Source organism: Bos taurus, chromosome 20 (assembly GCF_002263795.3).
Source record: "Bos taurus isolate L1 Dominette 01449 registration number 42190680 breed Hereford chromosome 20, ARS-UCD2.0, whole genome shotgun sequence".
Classification (NCBI taxonomy): Eukaryota; Metazoa; Chordata; class Mammalia; order Artiodactyla; family Bovidae; genus Bos; species Bos taurus.
Window position 1 is genome coordinate 34,744,955 of NC_037347.1, and position 22,813 is coordinate 34,767,767.

At 39.5% G+C, this 22,813-nt stretch overlaps 1 pseudogene; it reads right to left on the reverse strand.

The window, feature by feature from the left end:
• Positions 1-21,029: 21,029 nt before the first annotated feature.
• LOC132343194 (probable inactive 1-aminocyclopropane-1-carboxylate synthase-like protein 2) lies at positions 21,030-22,241 on the reverse strand (annotated as a pseudogene).
• Positions 22,242-22,813: the final 572 nt, after the last annotated feature.

Below are 22,813 nucleotides of genomic sequence, written 5' to 3' on the forward strand. Positions count from 1 at the left end.
TGGAAGGAGAGTGCCACACACTGGGAAAAGAGAATATTGTCTCCTCAGATGTTTCTAAAATGGTGTTGAAAGGAAAGTTCTCAAACTGAGAACATTCAAATTTAATTCTCCCTCTCCCCTTTTATTGTCATTTATTTTGCTGATATCAATTACAGAGGATTGGGTTTTGGATTAGTCATAATCCCAGTTCATGACAACATCATCATGTTGTATTTAAGGCAAGGTCTGCTTTTAGTTAGTAAGTTTTGAATTGATATTTTTTAATAACATAGTAAGCCCGGTGGACCTACCACCCCAAACAAAAGCAAGGCCCTTGACTACAGTTTACATGAAGCCATGACCCCACCTCATCTCCTTGCCTGCCCCCACCCAGAAGAACCAGGCTTAGACAAGTCTAGGCCAGAGTTGAGGCATGATTGTCATAGGCAATAATGGTTCTGAAGGTTTGTTATATTGAATTAACAATTATTTTCCTAACTGTCATCAGTGGCCAATCCCACTATTTTCATGCAATTAATTTAATCCAGTTTCAGATTTCAAGTTGGCAAAGCAGTTGGGCACTTTGGCGAAGCAGTTGGACTTGTATTCTGGAGTCAGACTAACTTCAGTTTAAATTCAAGAGCCACCACTTATTACCACCATTTATTTTTACCCTGGGCAAGTTGGCATAAATTCCCTAAGCTTCAGTTTCCTCATTACAAATAACAACAATAGCTAGTATTGTGAGAACGTAATGATATAATCATGAAAACTAACATACTGCCTGCCACAGAGAAAATGCTCAATTTATACAAGCTATTAGTATTTCTATCTTTTATTTTCTGGGAAGTATTTTATAAGAATTATGTTTAAAAATTTATAGTTATAATTTCATAAAACAAATTTCGTGTTATTGTGGACTTTTAATTTCAAGGAGATGATTACTATTACTATATGACATGTTTTTTGTAGTTTCTCTGAAACTATGATTTTCAGAACATCTTTACCTCATCTGATACATAAAAGAGTTCTAGGTATGTTTGAATAGGTCAGATTATTTCAAATGTATGCAATTGAGATTCAGTACAATTAAGTAGCTGGTAAAAATACATGACATCCATATGCCTATAATAATTTGACATTCAGTAAATTTTGTTTGTCTCCAACTCTCTATTCTACTCTGAGAATGTGGACAATGTTTTAATGAGTCTCTTTCTTTACATTACAGGTCATAATATTCTGTTTACTGGGACAAATTAGACACTTCTTTCCCAACTAAGGAAATTTATCATTAGCTTCCTATCATGAACAACTCCTTTCAAAAATCAAACATACCCAAAACTTTTATTTAATTTACTTTTATTATTAGTCCCATTTATTATATTCTGTATTAGAGAAAATATTTTCATTTCCTGGGAACTTTGACATTTCCTCCGCTACTCCTCCTGCATTAATCAACAAGTCTTCCAAAGCATTTGAATGGCATTCACATTTAGAAACAACCTATAAACTTCCCAGAGCTAGAAATGACTGGTCTAAACCAACCTGTACTTCCTGATGCATTTTAACTTCTAGGTTTATAAAGCCTCTTGTCTACTCAGAGTTATAAATTTCATTATTTTATTTCTATTTTGTTTTTAAACTGAATTAACATAAGAATTGAGAATTATGGGGGAAAATAAAGTTGAAGAAATGATAGGAGAAGAAACATCTATGAGAAAAGTTAAGAAATCTTGGGTGGTGATTAAGAAGAGATGCTTCAGGGGACTTATATTTATGTAAATGTATTATTTATGTTTATATTTACATGCTTGAAGGAAAACTGCAGTGGATTAAACAGCAAAATGAAGTTTAAAAAAACTCACCATATGGAAACTAAAATGAATTTTTCAGAAGTACATAAATAAATAAACAATACTTAATAGTCCTTGTGTGAAGAATAAAGAAATAAAGCAAATCAGAAAATATTTATAGGTGAATGACAATGAAAAGACAACTTCAAAATTTCAGCACTTTTACATGACAAATGGCTATCATCATATCAGAAAACAAGAAGGACTGAAAACACAGGAGTCAAGGATAAACTACCATATAACCCAACAATCCCACTATTGGGAAAATACCCTGAGGAAACCGAAAGTGAAAAAGATATACGTACCCCAATGCTCAGAGCAGCACTATTTACAATAGCTAGGACTTGAAAGCAATTTAGATGTCCATCAACAGATAAAGAAGTAGTGGTACATATACACAATAGAATATTATTCAGCCATAAAAAGGAACACATCTGAGTCAGTTCTAATGAGGTGGATGAACCAAGAACCTATTATACAGAGTAAAGTAAGTCAGAAAGAGAAAGACACATATCATATATTTACATATATATATGGAATCTAGGACTTCCCTGGGAGCTCAGTTAGTAAAGAATTCTCCTGCAAGGCAGGATGCCGGGGTCCAGCCCCGGTGGATTCAGGGAATTCGAAGCGGGGACGGCGTCGGCGAGGATCAGGAAACAACTGCTTAATTAAACATTAATTAAGGATATAAAGAGTAATAGAATAAGGATAGCTCAGTAGGAAAATTCAGTGAAGAAAAGAGGCTGAATAATTCAGCCAGAAGGTGAGAGAAAGAATGACATGGGGAGACCAAGTTTCAGTGAACAAGGCCCACACTTTATTTTCCAAAGTAGTTTTTATACCTTAAGTTATGCATAAAGGATAATGGGGGAAGGGATAGAATCATGCAGCAAGCCAGGCTTTCTTCCTGCAAACTTATCATATGCAAAAGCTTAGGTGATTTGCATCATCTTCTGGCCCGGAGGCCTGTTAACATTTTAAGACCCTTTCTTCAGAAAACTTATTTTTCTCTAAAGGTGATTGGTCAGGAGTCACCCTCCAAAAGCATTAGATAAAGTTGCATTCCTACAGAGCAAAGGTGTGGTGGGCTATAACAAGAAAAAGAATTAACTCAAGGGTTCCAGGTTACAAACATTAAAGCTACTACTTACACCAATTATATTAATCAGTACACTGCCAGGGACACAGCAGGTAAGGGATATGGAAACTTAGCAGCAAACATTGGCCCAACAAGTGAAAATCCCTTCACCAATACAATTTCTAATCAATCTTTTAACTGTTCAAAGGAATCTGTATTTAGACAGTTTAGAACATCTCATGCCTCTCACAGTTGGGAGGCTCTGAGCAATCACGTGTGGCCGGAAAAACCTATTCAGGCAGGCTAGAGGACTTCCAAAGGAGTCTGTAGGTTGAAACACTGTCATACCCAGGAATTATTAACTGGAGCTGTAAGCTAACTCTTTTTTCAGAGAGAGGTAGTGGGGGACAGCCCCCCATAAAGTCAGAGGTGTAGGTGAAAGCACAAAGCAGAAAGTAGGCAGAGATGCTCGAGAATTTCCAGGGGGACTCCTGAGGCTCGATCCCGCCTTTGCGTATGCCGAGCCTCCTTCCTCATGACCTTTGTCATGGGTGGAGCTCCTCACGCTGGCTCCCGGCAGTGATAGAATTCCAGTTGAGCTATTCCAGATCCTGAAAGATGATGCTGTGGAAAGTGCTGCACTCAATATGCAATATGCACTCAGTATGCAATATGCCGGCTCCCGGCATCAAGAGACCCCTTCAATTGAACCAGGAGACCCCCGGTTCAATTCCTGGGTCAGGAAGGTCTTTCTGGAGAAGGGGTAAGCTACCCACTCCAATATTCTTCAGCTTTCCTTGTGGCTCAGCTGGTAAACAATCTGCCTGCAATATGAGAGACCTGGGTTCGATCCCTGGGTTGAGAAGATCCCTTGGAGAAGGGAGAGGCTACCCACTCCAGTATTCTGGCCTGAAGAATTCCAAGGCCTGTATAGTCCATGGAGTCGCAAAGAGTTGGACATGACTGACCAATATTCTCTTTCACGTTCATTGGAATCTAGAAAGATGGTACTGATAAACCTATCTGTAGAGCAGCAACAGAGACACAGATGTAGAGAACTTGTGGGCACAGGGGTGGGGGAGGAGACAGGGTATGCACTGAGAGAGTAGAATTAAAACATATGCAGCACCATATAAAAAATTAGGTAACAGGTTTAAATTTGCTGTATGATACAGCAAGCTCAAATCCAGTGCTCTGTGATGACCTAGAGGGGTAGGATGGGGTGGGTAGTGGGCGGGAGGTTCAAGAGGGAGGGAACAGTCCCTGCTCCCTGCTCCCTCCACTCCCATCAAAAGATCAACTTCTAAAAGTTCCCTGATTTATGAATGACTTTGAAATGCACCAGAAATCCAAGAACTGTTCAAATCAGAACAGATGTAGGGGTTTTCCCTTGTTTAAATGAATGTAAATGTCTAAAGTAAAACCAAAACTGTTTTCTGAAGGGAAGTTGAAGTTAGAATTCCATCCTAAAGCAAGACAATCTATATAATTGCATTCTTTATTTTTTAACTTTTAATTTTGTATTGGAATATAGCCAATTGACAATGTTATGTACTTTCAGTTCAGTTCAGTTCAGTTTCAGTTCATGTCCATCGACTCATGTCCATTGAGTCGGTGATGCCATCCAGACATCTCATCCTCTGTCGTCCCCTTCTCCTCCTGCCCCTAATCCCTCCCAGCATCAGAGTCTTTTCCAATGATTCAACTCTTTGCATGACTCTTTGCATGAGTCTTTTCCAATGAGTCAACTCTTTGCAAAGTATTGGAGTTTCAGCCTCAGCATCAGTCTTTCCAATGAACACCCAGGACTGGTCTCCTTTACGATGGACTGGTTGGATCTCCTTGCAATCCAAGGGACTCACAAGAGTCTTCTCCAGCACCACAGTTCAAAAGCATCAATTCTTCGGTGCTCAGCTTTCTTCACAGTCCAACTCTCACATCCATACATGACCACTGGAAAAACCATAGCCTTGACTAGACTGATCTTTCTTGGCAAAGTAATATCTCTGCTTTTTAATATATTATCTAGGTTGATCATAACTTTCCTTCTAAGGAGTAAGTGTCTTTTAATTTCTTGGCTGTAATCACCATCTGCAGTGATTTTGGAACCCAAAAAATTAAAGTCTGCCACTGTTTCCCCATATATTTCCCATGAAGTGACGGGACCAGATGCCATGATCTTAGTTTTCTGAATGTTGAGCTTTAAGCCAACTTTTTCACTCTCCTCTTTCACTTTCATCAAGAGGCTCTTTAATTTGTCTTCACTTTCTACCATAAGGGTGGTGTCATCTGCATATCTGAGGTTATTGATATTTCTCCTGGCAATTTTGATTCTAGCTTGTCCTTCTTCCAGCCCAGCGTTTCTCATGATGTACTCTGCATAGAAGTTAAATAAGCAGGGTGACAATATACAGCTGTGACATACTCATTTTCTTATTTGGAACCAGTCTGTTGTTCCAGGCAGACAGCAAAGGGACTCAGCCATACTTATACATGTATCCATTCTCCCCCAAACTCCCCTCCTACCCAGGCTGCCACATAACATTGAACAGAGTTCCCTTTGTTAACATAGTAGGTCCTTGTTGGTTATCCATTTTAAACACAGCAGTGCGTACATGTCAGTCTCAAGCTCCCTAACTTTCCTTCTCCTCACCCTTTCTCTCTAGTAACCATAAGATCATTCTCTAAGTCTGTAAGTCTGTTTCTGTTTTGTAAAAAGATTCTTTTGTATCATTTCTTTTTAGATTCTGCATATAAGAGATATCATACTTTCTGACTTACTTCATTCAGTGTGAGAATCTGTAAGTCTATACATGTTGCTGCAAATGGCATTATTTCATTCCTTATAATGGCTGAGTAATATTCCATTGTATATATGCACCGGATCTTCTTTATCCATTTATACATCAATGGATATTTAAGTTGCTTCAATGTCTTCACTATTTTAAATACTGCTGCAAGGAACACTGGGATACATGTATCTTTTCAAACAATGGTTTTCTCTTGACCTATGCCCAGGAGTGGGATTGCAGGATTATATGGTAGCTTTTAGTGTTTTAGCATTTTTAGTGTTTTAAAGAACCTCCATACTGTTCTCCCTAGTGGCTGTACCTATTTACATTCCCACTAACAGTGTAGAAGGCTTCCCTTCTCTCCACTCCTTTTCCAACGTTTATTGTTTGTGGATTTTTTGATGATAGCCTAAAATAACAGCATTCTTAGAAACATGAAATTGATTTCTTTCTCACTTAAAAGAAGTCTCAAACTTAAGAAAATTATTAGGGACCCAGGTTCCTCTCATTTTGCAGCTCTGTTATTTTTGGCATGTGGCTTTCTCCTCAAAGTCCAATATAGCTTCTGGAACTGCAACCATCATGTCTGTATTTTAGCTAATAGGAAGAAGGAAATGAGAAGAACACATTGTCTCCCTTCTAAAACTTATTCCTAGTCACACACAACACTTCTGTTTACATCCCATTAGCCAAATCTTAGTCACAAAGCCACAACAAGCTGCAAAAGGCCAGAAGATAAATATTTAGCCCAAACAGTCATGATTGCAGCTACAAATGAGAAGTTCTGCTGAAAAAGAAGGGAAAAAGTAGATATTTAATCCAAACTAAGACCTTCTGCCATAGGAGAGTGAAAACCATCTTTTAGGACTTTCTGTCTACAATGTTGAGTCTTCTCAGTTCAGTTCAGTCACTCAGTCGTGTCTGACTCTTTGCGACCCCATAAATCGCAGCACGCCAGGCCTCCCTGTCCATCACCAACTCCCGGAGTTCACTCAAACTCACGTCCATCGAGTCAGTGATGCCATCCAGCCATCTCATCTTGTTGTCCCCTTCTCTTCCTGCCCCCAATCCCTCCCAGCATCAGAGTCTTTTCCAATGAGTCAACTCTTCAAATGATGTGGCCAAAGTACGGGAGTTTCAGCTTTAGTATCACTCCTTCCAAAGAACAACCAGGGCTGATCTCCTTTAGAATGGACTGGTTGGATCTTCTTGCAGTCCAAGGGACTCTCAAGAGTCTTCTCCAACACCACAGTTCAAAAGCATCAATTCTTTGGCGCTCAGCTTTCTTCATAGTCCAACTCTCGCATCCATACATGACCACTGGAAAAACCAAAGCCTTGACTAGACGGACCTTTGTTGGCAAAGTAATGTCTCTGCTTTTCAATATGCTATCTAGGTTGGTCATAACTTTTCTTCCAAGGAGTAAGCGTCTTTTAATTTCATGGCTGCAACCACCATCTTCTACTTGCCCCAATTAGGAATCTCAAAAGGACAGCTGAACTTGGTGTCCTGCAGCATACTCTTTGCTACAATTTATTTTGCACTGTTGTCCTCAGGGGGCTTTCCTGCTGACTCAATGGTAAAGAATCCTCCTGCCAATGCAGGAGATGCTGGTTCGGTTCCTGGGTTGGGAAGATCCCCTGTGGGTAACGATTTGGAGAAGGAAATGGTTACCCACTCCAGTATTCTTGCCTGGAAAATCCCAAGGAGAGCAGAGCCTGGTGGGCTACAGTCCATGGAGTCACAAAGAGTTGGACACAACTTATCAACTGAACAGCAGCAGCATTGTTCTCAAGTGCTGACTACCATGAAATTAGGCTTGACTTTATGAAAGTAAATAGGAAAACATGAGGACATTAATCACTGAAAATCTTTTCCAAAAGCTTGATTTATCTGATGCCATTTTATTATCACTGCACCTGAAACTGGAAACTGAAGCCTTTAATATGCATTAAACATTCCTGCCTGCTTATCTTTCCTTCCATCTCTGTATTCCTTTCTTTGATGAGTAAGCAGTCTCAGAGTCTCAGGGATCACCAAATATAGGTGTCAGCAAACTAGTGTCTGCTGGCCAAAGAGTGGCCCACTGCTGCCGCCGCTGCCGCCAAGTCGCTTCAGTCATGTCCAACTCTGTGCGACCCCACGGACTGCAGCCTACCAGGCTTCTCTGTCCATGGAATTCTCCAGGCAAGAACACTGGAGTGGGTTGCCATTTCCTTCTCCAATGCATGAAAGTGGAAAGTGAAAGTGAAGTCACTCAGTCGTGTCTGACTCTTAGGGACCCCACGGACTGCAGCCTACCAGGCTCCTCCGTCCATGGGATTTTCCAGGCAAGAGTACTGGAGTGGGGTGCCATTGCCTTCTCCCTGGCCCACTGCTAGTGTTTATAATTAAAGTTTTACTAGAACACAGACAAATACATTAGTTTACATATTGTTTATGGCTGCTTTCACTCTATAGTGGCAAAATTGAGTAGCTCTGACAGAGACATTTGGCAGACAAAGTCTAAAATAGTCTCTATGTGGTCTTTTAACAGAAAAAGTTTACCAACTCCTGATCTAGAATCCTGGAGCTGGAACACTTTATAGATAATCCAGTGCATGGGTTTCCAATTTTTTAACTCTTCAAAAAATACAGTGTTCCTTTTTCCCTTTGATGTCTTTTGCCTTAAAAGTTTGTACCTACCAAATTATAATTTATTAGTTAAATAATTTAATGCATATGATGATGTTCAACCAGAATAGTTGCTCAGCATGAGACTACTTGTGGGGTAACATGCTCTTATTACCACATGTGGGGTTACATTAAACTGCTATTATTGCTTTAAAAAAGTAAAGAAACAGTTTCTTTCAGACTATGTACCCTAATTGAGGAGAACATAATTGATTTCAATTAAACTTTTTTTTTTTACTCAATAAAGCTTTCAGATTCCCCTGACATACTAAAGGATCCAGAGAGGTTTGGGGATCCTAGGTTGAGGTTAAAATAGGTGAGAATAACTGCCTAGAGAGATTTTTGCTCAGTGTCACCAAATAAGAGTTAACAGTGAGTAAGACCCAGGTATTCAGGCTCACCTTTCCATGTATTGCCTTGACAATTGCACAAATGAATGGGAAGCCAGGAAATACTGCTAAGCCACCTACAGTCTAGCTAAGTATACGCCTGTAGACAACATGGATTCCTGAGAGAGCTGGGATCCTCGTGGAAGGATCAGGGTGAATCCAAACCTCGTAAACTAATAAATCTCTTGGAAAAAAATTTCTTTGTCTTTCTTTTTAATTCATCTTTTTTATTGAAGTATAATTGCTTTACAGAATTTCGTTGTTTTCTGTCAAACCTCAACATGAATCAGCCATAGGAATTTCTTTAAAAAGAAAGATAGAAAAATACCATATTTTAAAATGTTAATAGATATTCATTCTGTTTCAATACCTAACTTTCTAAGGCACAACAAATTTAAAGCATCCTTAATCATTACCAGATAGTAAAACAATTGTGGAGTTTTCTGCATTCTCTGAAGGATTTCAAGAAATTCTTTGTTTTTTCTCCATGTCAACATTGTGTTTTCTTTCTAACTCCATCCATTTGGCAAGAAGGGCCTTCCTGTCACTGTGGTCTCCTTTCTCCAATAGTATGAAATTTTGCAGAAGAGTTTATTCAAGTTACCAGGAGTGATTCCAGAACTGTATGCTCCACATTCACTAGCAACTTGGGAAATGTTTTGCCTTGAAACAGGATTAAGCCTTGCCCAAGTTGGACTTGGGAAAGGCCCCACAAATTCCTTGGCGGAGAAGGATCAGAATCAAACTCTTCTATTTCTCCTTTAAATGTATAGCCGACTTGCTGTTGTTATTTTGTCATGTGTTTCGTTCAGAAATAAAGTGTCAGTAAGGTGACAATAAACATGACTGAACATAGAAACAGAAAGAAACTTTGTTTTAATTTACTAAAAATGTGAATAGGAAATAAAAATCAACAAAGAAACAGACATTGCCCCATAAATGATCTGAAATTCATAACCTGAGAAACTCTTGTGAACACCTACCTCAACCTTTTAGAGAAGAAGTCAACCAGCTAGAGTAGTCAAGAACTTGACCAAGTCATGAAAGGAAGAACTCAAAAAACGAAGCAAAAATATCTAGGTCTAGGATACAAGACCATTGCTTTCCTCTGCCATAAAATGAAAAAGAGAAGAACACCTTAGAAAACATTTCTATCTAGGCAACTCCATGAATTAATGATTTTGATGGGACTCCAGGATGTTCTTGGACCCTAAGCCTCCTGAGCCCAGTGCAGTTATATTCTGCTATATCATATTATTACTGTCTTAGATTTAATGAAGGTAATTAAACTTGACATATGTCTTCCTAAACCATCTATACGTCTTCTTTGACAATACCATGGTATAATGATTTAATAGTAATTTAATAAATTGTATGCCTAATGCCTGAATTAATTTCATTCATCTATTAAACATTAGGACAATTATTTTCAAGTATCTGCCAGGGCCTGAAGTGAAAGTGAAAGTAGCTCAGTTGGTGTCTGATTCTTTGTGACCCCAAGGACTATATAGTCCATGGAATTCTCTAGGCCAGAATACTGGAGTGGGTAGCCTTTCCCTTCTTCAGGGGATCTTCCCAACCTAGGGATCGAACCCAGGTCTCCTGCATTGAAGGCAAATTCTTTACCAGCTGAGCCACAAGGAAAGCCCTGGAGTGGATAGCCCATCCCTTCAAGGGATCTTCCTGACTCAGGAATCGAACCGAGGTCTCCTACATTGCAGGCAGATTCTTTACCAACTGAGCTTACCAGCGCATCAGTTGCTCAGTCATGTCCGACTCTTTGCGACCCCGTGAATCACAGCACGCCAGGCCTCCCTGTCCATTACCAACTCCCGGAGTTCACTGAGACTCATGTCCATCGAGTCAGTGATGCCATCCAGCCATCTCATCCTCTGTCGTCCCCTTCTCCTCCTGCCCCCAGTCCCTCCCAGCATCAGAGTCTTTTCCAATGAGTCAATTCTTCGCATCAGGTGGCCAAAGTACTGGAGCTTCAGCTTTAGCATCACTCCTTCCAAAGAAATCCCAGGGCTGATCTCCTTCAGAATGGACTGGTTGGATCTCCTTGCAGTCCAAGGGACTCCCAAGAGTCTTCTCCAAAACCACAGTTCAAAAGCATCAATTCTTCCTCACTCAGCCTTCTTCACAGTCCAACTCTCACATCCATACATGACCACAGGATAAACCATAGCCTTGACTAGATGAACCTTTGTTGGCAAAGTAATGTCTCTGCTTTTGAATATGCTATCTAGGTTGGTCATAACTTTCCTTCCAAGGAGTAAGCATCTTTTAATTTCATGGCTGCAGTCACCATCTGTAGTGATTTTGGAGCCCAGAAAAATAAAGTCTGACACTGTTTCCACTGTTTCCCCATCTATTTCCCATGAAGTGGTGGGACCGGATGCCATGATCTTCATTTTCTGAATGTTGAGCTTTAAGCCAACTTTTTCACTCTCCACTTTCAAGAAGCTTTTTAGTTCCTCTTCCCTTTCTGCCATAAGGGTGGTGTCATCTGCATATCTGAGGTGATTGGTATTTCTCCCTGCAATCTTCATTCCAGTTTGTGTTTCTTCCAGTCCAGCGTTTCTCATAATGTACTCTGCATATAAGTTAAATAAACAGGGTGACAATACACAGCCTTGACGAACTCCTTTTCCTATTTGGAACCAGTCTGTTGTTCCATGTCCAGTTCTAACTGTTGCTTCCTGACCTGCATACAAATTTCTCAAGAGGCAGATCAGGTGGTCTGGTATTCCCATCTCTTTCAGTATTTTCCACAGTTTATTGTGATCCACACAGTCAAAGGCTTTGGCATAGTCAATAAAGCAGAAATAGATGTTTTTTTGGAACTCTCTTGCTTTTTTGATGATCCAGTGGATGTTGGCAATTTGATCTCTGGTTCCTCTGCCTTTTCTAAAACCAGCTTGAACATCTGGAAGTTCACGGTTCACATATTGCTGAAGCCTGGCTTGGAGAATTTTGAGCATTACTTTACTAGCATGTGAGATGAGTGCATAGAACTGTAAAAAAAAAAAAAATGCTAGGAAAAACTCTGGAAAATGTCAAGATCTCTGTACTTAAAAAGTTTATAATTTCTGTATGAATGGATAGAAATTATTCTCTCCCTCTTATTGAAGGAACAGAAACACAGGTGGGTTAAATGATTAGCCAGGGTCACACAAGGAGAATGAAGCAAATGTTAAGCTGGAAGTCAGTGCTCCTGGCTACAATCACATGTTCTCATCACCATATGCAATTCAGTTCAGTTCAGTTCAGTTCAGTTATTCAGTCATGTCCGACTCTTTGCGACCCCATAAATCACTGCACGCCAGGCCTCCCTGTCCATCACCAACTCCCAGAGTTCACTCAGACTCACGTCCATCGAGTAAGTGATGCCATCCAGCCATCTCATCCTCTGTCGTCCCCTTCTCCTCCTGCCCCAATCCCTCCCAGCATCAGGGTCTTTTCCAATGAGTCAACTCTTTGCATGAGGTGGCCAAAGTACTGGAGTTGCAGCTTTAGCATCATTCTTTTGCTGCTGCTGCTGCTGTGTCGCTTCAGTCGTGTCCGACTCTGTGTGACTCCATAGACTGCAGCCCACGAGGCTCCCCCGTCCCTGGGATTCTCCAGGCAAGAACACTGGAGTGGGTTGCCATTTCCTTCTCCAGTGCATGAAAGTGAAAAGTGAAAATGAATTCACTCAGTCCTGTCCGACTCCTAGCAACCCCATGGACTGCAGCCCACCAGGCTCCTCCATCCATGGGATTTGCCAGGCAAGAGTACTGGAGTGGGTTGCCATTGCCTTCTCCTTTTTAGGCCTCCTTAATACTGTACTTTTTTTTTTTTTTTTGTAGCTTCCCTCCACCACTATCATATGTACTACAAAAGAAAATAATATAACAATATTCAACTCTAGAACAAAATTTTCACATATGCTGAAATTAACACTGCCTCAAAACAATACAGTTCTGAATTAACACTAGAACAGAACTGAAACAAAAAAATAGTGATGTGAAAAAAACATGTGATCATAACTAAATTCTTTAATTGATATATGTATGTGCTTTTAAGATTAAAAAAGAACACGGTGAGTGGGAATAGGGGGAATTGGATAAAGATAGGCAAAAGGTACCCACTTCCAATTATAGGATAAATACTAGGAATAAAATATACAACATGATAAATATAATTAACGCTATTTACATTATATATGAAAGTTGTTTAGAGAGTAAATCCTGAGTCCTTATCAGAAGGAAAAAATGTTTTTATTTTGTATCTACTTGAGATGATAGATGTTCATGAAACAGTGTGGTAATCATTTCACTATATATCTAGCTTAAAATATTATGCTGTGCACTTGAAACTTACACAGTTCTTAAACTTATACAGTATGTAAATTATATCTCAGTAAAACTGCAAGGAAAAAAAAAGAGAAAGAGAACACTTTTTAGTCCAATCCCACCATCTCATACCTATTTGTCCTAAATCATTCCCACGAAAAATGACTTAAACTCTGATTGATTCTAGTGATGAATTTGGAAATTCTGCTTTTTTTTTTAAAATTTTAATTTGTCTCTTCTATTTTTGACAGTTTTCTAAACCATTTTGTGAACCCAGTGCTCTAAGAGTGCTAGTTGTCTGGATTTCAAGAGCTTTTGCAAAATCCTTATATCTGAGAAGTGCTATTATCTAAAGCAAACTCTTTAAATAAAACATAATTTAATTTATGGAGAAGAAAAAATGTAACTTTATACTTAAAGATTATCCCAACATTTTAAAACATGGAAATAATTTATCTTAACATTTTAGCTACATATTACCATTTCTAGGTATTGAAAGCCACCGCAATTGTCAAAGTGATCCTGTTTATTTTTTTCCATATAGCTTTCATATGAAATTATGACTGTCTACTATTAAATAATCATTCTTGATCAGGGAATATTTGCTAAAACAATAAGTTATGCTCTAGCAGCAATGTGGGTACTTTATGGACTTAATCAAAAAACAAAACTCGCAAGCTACGTGTGTGCCGGCGTGCTTAGTCGCTTCTGTTGTGTCAGACTCTGTGACTCTATAGACTGTAGCCGGTCAGGCTCCTCTGTCCATGGGGATTCTCCAGGCAAGAATACTGAAGTGGGTTGCCATTTCCTCCTCCAGGGGATCTTCCTAACCAAGGGATCAAACCCGTATCTCCTGAAGCTCCTGCTTTGCAGGCAGGTTCTTTACTGCTGAGCCACCGCGGAAGCCCCTTGCAAATTACACCTATCATAAAATGGCATCAAATTATTTTTTCAATATGTTATAGCTGCTTATGAAATTTAAAAAAAGCACCACTGAATTATTCGGTGTGAGATGTATTCTACAATACTCTTAGATTAAAAAACCACATCCACCCAGTAATAATTGGGTGAAAATCCAGTTATATTGATTTATTTTCTACATCTTCACCCGTTTTTACAAACTCTTATCTACAACAAATGCATTTTCATTTCTTTTCTTTCATGACATTATATCTTAAAATTCAAAATGCAAACTCTCCTGGTACTTTAGAATTGAAACAATATTAATTTGAAAACAAAAGTTTTCTATTTAGTTCTAAGTTGCCCTTTAGCCATTACTCTACCATCATTTTATGTGTGATTTTTTAAAAAAGAATACAAGAAAAGAAAGCAAAAAATTCAATGTGTTTGTGAGACATTTTTGCCTATCTTTTGTCAGTGTTTCATTGAAAACATTGCTTTCTATAGACTTTATTTCAGTGAAAACCACATTTATTGGATGCTTTAGATTTGGGGGCTGTGAAGTTTGTGCAGGTAGACAAAGGTCCATTTATTTCTATAGCTAATAAAATAAATAATAAGATATTGTCATTACTTACACCTATGGCTTTGAGGCATCATTCATATCAAAATCCAGTTCAAGTCACTTAAAGTGACAATATACTCCCTCTCATCTTTTCTATTTTCCTCCCCATTCTTACAGTTTGCTCTCTTTCAAGAAAGCCATCTATGAGTTTAATTCAGCTAATTCAAGATTCCGCATTAAATGCTCCACTTAGAATGAAGTTTCCACAAACTTATATGTTTCCAGGAGCTTTGAGCCTTCAAGGCAACCACTGTGGCATGTACTTGTTAGAAAGATAAGTAACCATAAAATGTTCTTTTAAAACCATCCAAAAGCTTTATTTTGATTCTCAGAGAGTATCTAGGAGTAAGTGGCATACACAAAAAGAGATTCTACAACCTAGGATGAACAAACTCCACATGTATACATATTTCCCCAATTTTAAGATGAGCTTCCATTCTCCTCAAAATGAAAAGGACACAGTTTTTATAAATTCTGCACAAATTACTTTGGAATTAGTCTCAGTGGTTCTCAACTCTCTCTCTTTAGGCTCAGCAGAAGCTCTGGTTTCATCCAAAGGTTTAATCTCATTGGTTTGGGATACAGTCTGGATGTCAATATTTGTTAAAAGTTCAAAGCATGTATATGAATGTAATATGTATGCCAAGATTAAGAATCAGTGAGATATGGTAAAAATAACTTTATCAAAAAGCATTTAATTCAATTTATCTTTAGAAACTCACCTAACCTCAAATACGTGTTGTCTATGTCACACCTGGCCAAATATTTGCTATTGAAAAATTGATGCTACGACAAATATTAAAACATCCTTAAATGTATAACATTGCTTGAAAATTATTTCACAGAAGCATTATTTCATAACAATAATTCCTCCATTATTTCAGTGGAAGATAATGAGTTTATCCTGAAACTAGAAATATGATCCTCAGAGAGGTGTGGAATTAGGTATGCACAAATATGCAAATAAATATTGCAAGATAATTAAAATAATGATAAAGAGTATGTTTATTCATAGCCATGAAATAATGCTAAGTCAAATACAAACAATACAGATTAAAAAATATTACATTAAAATGGTATTTTTATGTGGATAATATTTTGGTTATATACATTCTATAGTGTTTGATCTTTAAAATTAGTATGCATGCTTTTGACAAAACAACAAAGAAAACATAATTTGAAAGGAAAGAAAAAGACTAAAAGCAAGAGAAAGAGAAAAAAGAGATAAACTGGGCAAAAAGTTGCTTGTATTACTTTGAGACATCAAAATTTTAGCAGGTCTTGAAAGATGAGTTTATAAAAGCCTTGAGAAAAAATCGATTCCAATTTCCTAAATGCGTTTGTAACAAATTGTACAATTTCCTTGTCAGCAATAGTACTGATAAAATCTTCTGAGATTATTGAAACTCTTAAAAGAAATATTGTTTTAGTTCAGTTCATTTCAGTTCAGTTGCTCAGTCTTGTCCAACTCTTTGTGACTCCATGGACTGCAGCACCCCAGGCCTCCCTGTCCATCACCAACTCCCGGAGGCCTACTCAAACCCATGTCCATTGAGTCAGTGATGCCATCCAACCATCTCATCCTCTGTTGTCCCCTTCTCTTCCTGCCCTCAATCCTTCCCAGCATCAGGGTCTTTTCCAATGAGTCAATTCTTCGCATCAGGTGGCCAAAGTATTCAAATTTCAGCTTCAACATCAGTCTTTCCAATGAACATTCAGGACTTATTTCCTTTAGGATGGACTGGTTGGATCTCCTTGCAGTCCAAGGGACTCTCAAGAGTCTTCTCCAGCACCACAGTTCAAAAGCATCAATTCTTCAGCTGTCAGCTTGCTTATTAGTTCAACTCTCACATCCGTACATGACTACTACAAAAACCATAACCTTGACTAGACGGACCTTTGTTGGCACAGTAATGTCTCTGCTTTTTAATATGCTGTCTAGGTTGGCCATAACTTTTCTTCCAAGGAGTAAGCATCTTTTTATTTCATGGCTACAATCACCATCTGCAGTGAATTTGGAGCCTAAGGAAATAAAGCCTGCCACTGTTTCCACTGTTTCTCCATCTATTTGCCATGAAGTGATGGGACTGGATGCCATGATCTTTCTTTTCTGTATGTTGAGCTTTAAGCCAACTTGTTTACTCTTCTCTTTCACTTTCAAGAGGCTCTTTAGTTCTTCTTCACTTTCTGCCATAAGGGTGGTATCATCTGCATATCTGAGGTTATTGATGTTTCTCCCAGCAATCTTGATTCCAGCTTGGGCTTCCTCCAGCCCAGCGTTTCTCATGATGTACTCTGCATAGAAGTTAAATAAGCAGGGTGACAATACACAGTCTTGATGTACTCCTTTCCCAATATGGAACCAGTCTGTTGTTCCATGTCCAGTTCTAAATGTTGCTTCCTGACCTGCATACAGGTTTCTCAAGAGGCAGGCCAGGTGGTATGGTATTCCCATCTGTTTCAGAATTTTCGGCAGTTTATTGTGATCCACACAGTCAAAGGTTTTGGCATAGTCATACCTACAATTTTATAGTTTCATTATTTACAATTGGAGATTCATAAGTGATGGATTAGTTTACACTGTTTAGGTTTCCAAATGAAAAGTGATTAAAAAGTATTTTTTATTTAAGGGGGACTTCCCTGGTGGCTCAGCAGTAAAGAATCCACCTGCCAATGCAGGAGACATGGGTTTGATCCCTAGATTGGTAAGATCCCCTGGAGAAGGAAATGGCAACCCACTCCAGTATCCTTGCCTGGAGTGTTCCACACGGGATCTCAAAGAGTTGTGAGAATTTACCACACTTGGAAAAAACGTAGACCATTCTTCTATGACATTTTCTCATTCACTCAATATCAGATAACTATATAGAAATAAATTATAATGTATGTTTCTATCACTTCCCTGTTTTATTCTTCAGATGAGAGGATGCAACTTAGAGAGCTTTTTTCCTCCAAAATTGTAAACATATGGTTCTTTCCTCAAATAACCTTTATATCATATTTTAATATCTATAAGGCTACACACTAGATATAAATGGGATAAAAGGTGCTATCTTCAAGTCTCTAGGAACCCGGAATGCACCAGAGAAACGACAAAACACACACAGAGAAATGTAAAGTCTAATGTGCAGATACAACTTCATATGTGGAACTGACAAGCAGAATTTCGGAACTAGACCTTGAAGATCCTGCCAATTTCAATAGTCAGAGGTTGCATAAGGAAAATCATTCTAGTAGCAGATCCATGAGAAGTAATTTGGGGTCTGATGAAGGTTGTTGGGCTGATGTGAAGTATTCTTGTAAGGGGATTATTAAAGTAAAGTTGGAAAAGGTTGAAAAAAATTAGTGGGGAGCCTTGGTTACTCAGTCAAGGGGTCTGTATTTTGTTCACTGAACTTTGAGGAAACATCAGGTTTGGATAGGGGACTCTAACAACCTGGCCGTTCTGTATCTTTTCTGACTTTACCTCTTACCAGATTTCCTCTGTTCCAGCCACACTAGAAAAGTGAAGTCACTCAGTCGTGTCCAACTCTGCAACCCTGTGGAGTGTAGTCTACCAGGCTCCTCTGTCCATGGGATTCTCCAGGCAAGAGCACTGGAGTGGCTGCCACTTCTGGCTCTTCAAATACATCAAAGGTCTCCTGCCTTAGGGTCTTTGCACTTGCTGTTTTGTGCATCATTACTGCCGTGTGTTCTCCCGGGATCTTTCCTTAGCAGGATCCCTTACTTCACTGTTGTACCTATTCACCAGGCTCCTCAAACAAGGATGGATCAAAAATAGCACTTTCCATACCACCATTCTATACTTTTATGATTTTCTTTGGTTTTCTTCATAACATTCATATTTCCTTCTCAGACAGGACACATACGTTTTGTTGTTGTTTTACTTATCTGTCTCCCCTACTAGAAGGTGAAAAAGAAACTTCAGGCAGCGTGAACAGCGCAACTCTCTATCTGTCATGTGTACTTCAGAGCCTGGAACGTAGGTGAAAAGTAAGGAATGTTCAACATGCATTATTTAAGGAATTAATAACATTTTAACTAAGTAAATAATCAAAGGAGAACTTTAGGAACATTGGTATGAATATGGGAATCTGTGACAATAATCTAGACAAGAGGTAATAATTGACCAAGAATAAGCACCATGGGGATAGGAGAAAAGAAATGGATGTAAAAGCTTGATTTCCCTCCCTGGACTCAGAATCCTTATCTGTAAATCAAGGATTGTTGAACTAAAATTATGAATACAATTTTTCAGTATAGTAAAAATAATGCCTCTCTCAGGGCCAAATTTTAGGCAGGCTTACTGGCCATTACAAAAGAATCAGCTTCCCTAAATGTGGATTCCCTCTCCTGCAACCCACCCCATTGCATATGCAGGCATCCCTTGGTCCTCCACACTTTGCCCTGTAGGAAGCAAGGCTTGGGAAACCTAAGCAAAAATTAATACTCTGATTGCTGCTATTACTGTGGTTAATAAGTTGTCATTTGTCTGTGATCCAAGCTTCTCATGCCTTCTGTCAACATCCATGGAATCTATGAGTTTGCAAGTAGGGTAAAACCTCAGGTCCCCCAGGTGGCACAGTGGTAAATAATCTGCCTGTTGATGCAGGAGATGCAAGAGACATGGGTTCAATTCCAGGGTTGGGTAGACCCCCTGGAGAAGTCAATGGCAACCCACTCCAATATTCTTGCAGGGAAAATTACATGACTAGAGGAATCTGGTGGGCTACAGTCCATGGGGTCATGAAGAGTTGGAGACAACTGAACACGGACACAAGACAAAACACCATGGTAAAACCTCAGAATCGTCAACGTTCTTGGTAGGTGCAAGATTCATTTTATAGACATCAGTTATTTCAGTATACAAATGATTAGAAGACGAATTAATTAACAAGACATTTAAAATAACGTGAAAAAAATAATAGAGTGATAAATTTAACAAAATATGTATAAGATTTTTACATCAAAAACTAGTGAAGCCTTATTGAGAGAAATTAAAGCCCTAAAGAATGGAGGGAGAGTCCATACTTGTAGATGTGACAGTGTTCTTCCCCACCCCACCCCCCACTCTATTATTTGAATCTGTGGAACGGGAGACAGAAACAGTCTATCTCTTCCATGGAATGTATCATCCCTCCCGTCTTAGGGACAGCACCCTGATAAGACTGTCTATTAGCTGCTATTTCAGAGGCCCTAAGAAGAGCATGTCTGGTCACGGTAGCTCCCTCATCTTTCCAATGAATTCCCTTTCTCTTTTTATTAGCTGTAGTCAATTTCTAAAGAACACTATCTGGTATTTTAAAAAAAAAAATTGAAGAATCAGGATTTGTTGGTACACTTCTTTTTTTTAGTTTTTATTTTTTTTATAAAAGAGCATTATTACTGAAGAACAAGAACCCCCAAACCTAGACTCAAAAGGGAGGATAAGCACAAGCCCAAATGACTGACCAAAGCCTCCAGTTGTTTCTAAAAGCCTTATTATCATCTATAAAAAGGTGGTGGTCCCTGCCCGACTCATTTTATAGCAGCAGTGTTCACACTAAATCTCAGATATGCAAAAGTTTTGCAGAGAAACTCAAGTGGTGTGATTAACATAGCTGGAAACACCAGAGATGGAAATGAAAGACCCCAGGCTTGTCACAAGAGATTCATTTTAAAAGCCTTTTGAAAAAGAAAAAGTAGGAACTTCTGGAATTCTGCCTACACCCTGCTATTCATTCACTCATGGGCAAGGACAGTGTGATCTTGTCAGGATCCTATGGGACAGTGCCTCTGATGCCTGGAATATATTCCATCAGTTAGGGGTCATTTTTTCCTTTCCTTTCTGGCCTGCCCCTGGCAGCATTCGTCATATGTAATCTCCCTTAGAATTTTTAAAAGGACAAAAATTCATCTAACTTCCAAAGGTGATTATGAAAAATATCAACAAGAAAAAGAACAGGCCTGAAATTCAAAAGAATATGGAATTTAGAAGACATCAAAGACAAAAATAAACCCATTTAAACAGGGCCCCAAGGAGTTCCCTTTATTCCTGTAGGCTTTCCAATTCCAACCCCATAAAAATGTTTTGCACATGCAATAGCTAGCAAATAATGAAAGGATGCAAAGCTTCCAAAAATGACAGATGCTCAGCTGAAGGAGGTTGATGACTGAGTCACGTGAGCCCCTTCCTGGAGGAGCCCACTCTTTGCTCAGCTGCAGCACCAGTTTAGGTCAGTGCCCCAGTGTTCTAGACCAGAGGCTGATAACAAGCCTCCCTGAGCATGTGATTGGCTGGAGTGACTGACTTGGAGAAAGAAAGCTTACTCACTCCCTCTGTACATCCTCCAACCACTTCACCATCAAATCCTGCTTCTGCTCCATAGAGGCACCTGATAGAAATGATGCATCGTGTGTTTTAGCAGATGAGTTTATCCACCATGATTAGGTGGAAAATCCTAGACACCTTATACTTGTAGACTTCACCATGGGACATCAGCTTGCTGTTCAGGAAACAGCAATGGAGGAGCAGCTCTTCCTCACATGCATACAGGTCCAGGATGTGTTCCAAGTTGACTCAGACATAGAGGCCAGAGCCACAGTTGAGAAAGGGGATCTTTAACACCTTCACTTGTTGATAATGCTCCTGTGAGAGTTAGTGAGCAGATACACTTTTTCAATTTGTTTCCTGTGCTGGAGCAGCCAACATGGCTTGTCTGGGTGACGCCAGAAATGCTGCAGAGCTCATGGCTGAGCCCACCTCCTTGTTGTGGGTATACAGAGCACCCAAGCCAAAGCGAGAGATGCTGAAATCCTTATTGGCGCTGACTGATTTATCACATGGGTGTTGTTGAGGTCAGACAAACTTTCCATGCCCAGAACGTTTTCATGTTCATCCAACACAGACAGCATGTAAATCTCATCTCTGATGACATGTAGGTTGTATCTCTTGGCAAATTCCAGGTATTCCTTCAGTGAGTCCAGGGAGTAGAAGTCATCCAGAGGATTCTGAGGATTAATTATGCTTATTCTCCATAAGCATAGCCTCAAGCAGGGCTTTCTCCAACTTAAAAAATGAGCTGGAAAGGAGCATCAGCTCAACCTTCCCACACAGCTGGAAACTGAAGAGGAAACCACCGTAGAAGAGAGGGAGGAGTCAGAAAGGCCTTAATTGGATCACACAAAACTGTGGCCAGCATTGAAAAGACAGAGCAACAACCATTTAGAAAAACCAAGTTTTCTGGATCAAGGTGGGCACTTGCCTTGCAGTAGTAGGTCAGGAATGGGGTCACTTCTTCCTCAGAGATGATTGCCCTCTCTAATTGGGATATTGCAGCATGATCTCCTCAATGCAGTTCACGTCACTCTGACTTAAGATTTCAGTCATCAGATCAGTACACAGCTTATGCTTATCAGTACCAGGGTTAATGAAGCCCAAAGTATTCTCATCTTCCTGGTATTCACCTCCATGGCAGCTCTTGTCATCCTAGAAGGTGGAGTGGTACAAGGCAGAGATGTCAATCTTATGGTTGGATAGGTCAAGACTGACAAATGAAGCTTCAAAATCTCTCAGTTGATGAACTAGGAGGTGGGCTACCTGGACGATGGGCTCATTGCCCAACTCTGACATCACTCCTAGAGTCTTGGAAAGGGCAAGACAGTTTGTTGGAGCTCCAGGCCACCCATGGCCCCAGACTGTAGGAGGTAGACCAGTTGACAGAGTAAGTGGTCCAAGAGAGCTTCCTGCTCCTGAATGGCTGGATTGTTCCTTTGCTCTTCCAGTGTCAGGTTCTGTTGCAAGTGCTTGGGTATCAGCTGTATGTTACGTTCTTCAATGATCTACTGTAAATGTACAGTCATCTCCATCAGCTGGCTCTGAATGCTCTAGTTTCTGAGTCCCTGGCCCCTCATTGGGCCACAAGGCATGTGGAAAGTGTCTAATCAGTGATTCGTGTTCTGGGTATTTGCATTGGCCTCTGCAGGCTGGCTAGAGGCCACTGTTTCCATTCATCTTTCTCTGGTCTAAGAGCCTCATGCCTGATGAAATTATCCTGGACCATCAGTGCTTAGAGATCTTTCTAACACATTCATCTCACTAAGCTTGCTTATCCATCTTTTTAATTATAATAATCGTAATTAATTTGAAGTTGTAGGTATTTCATTGTAGTTTTTGATTGGCATTTCCCTACTGACTAATGATGT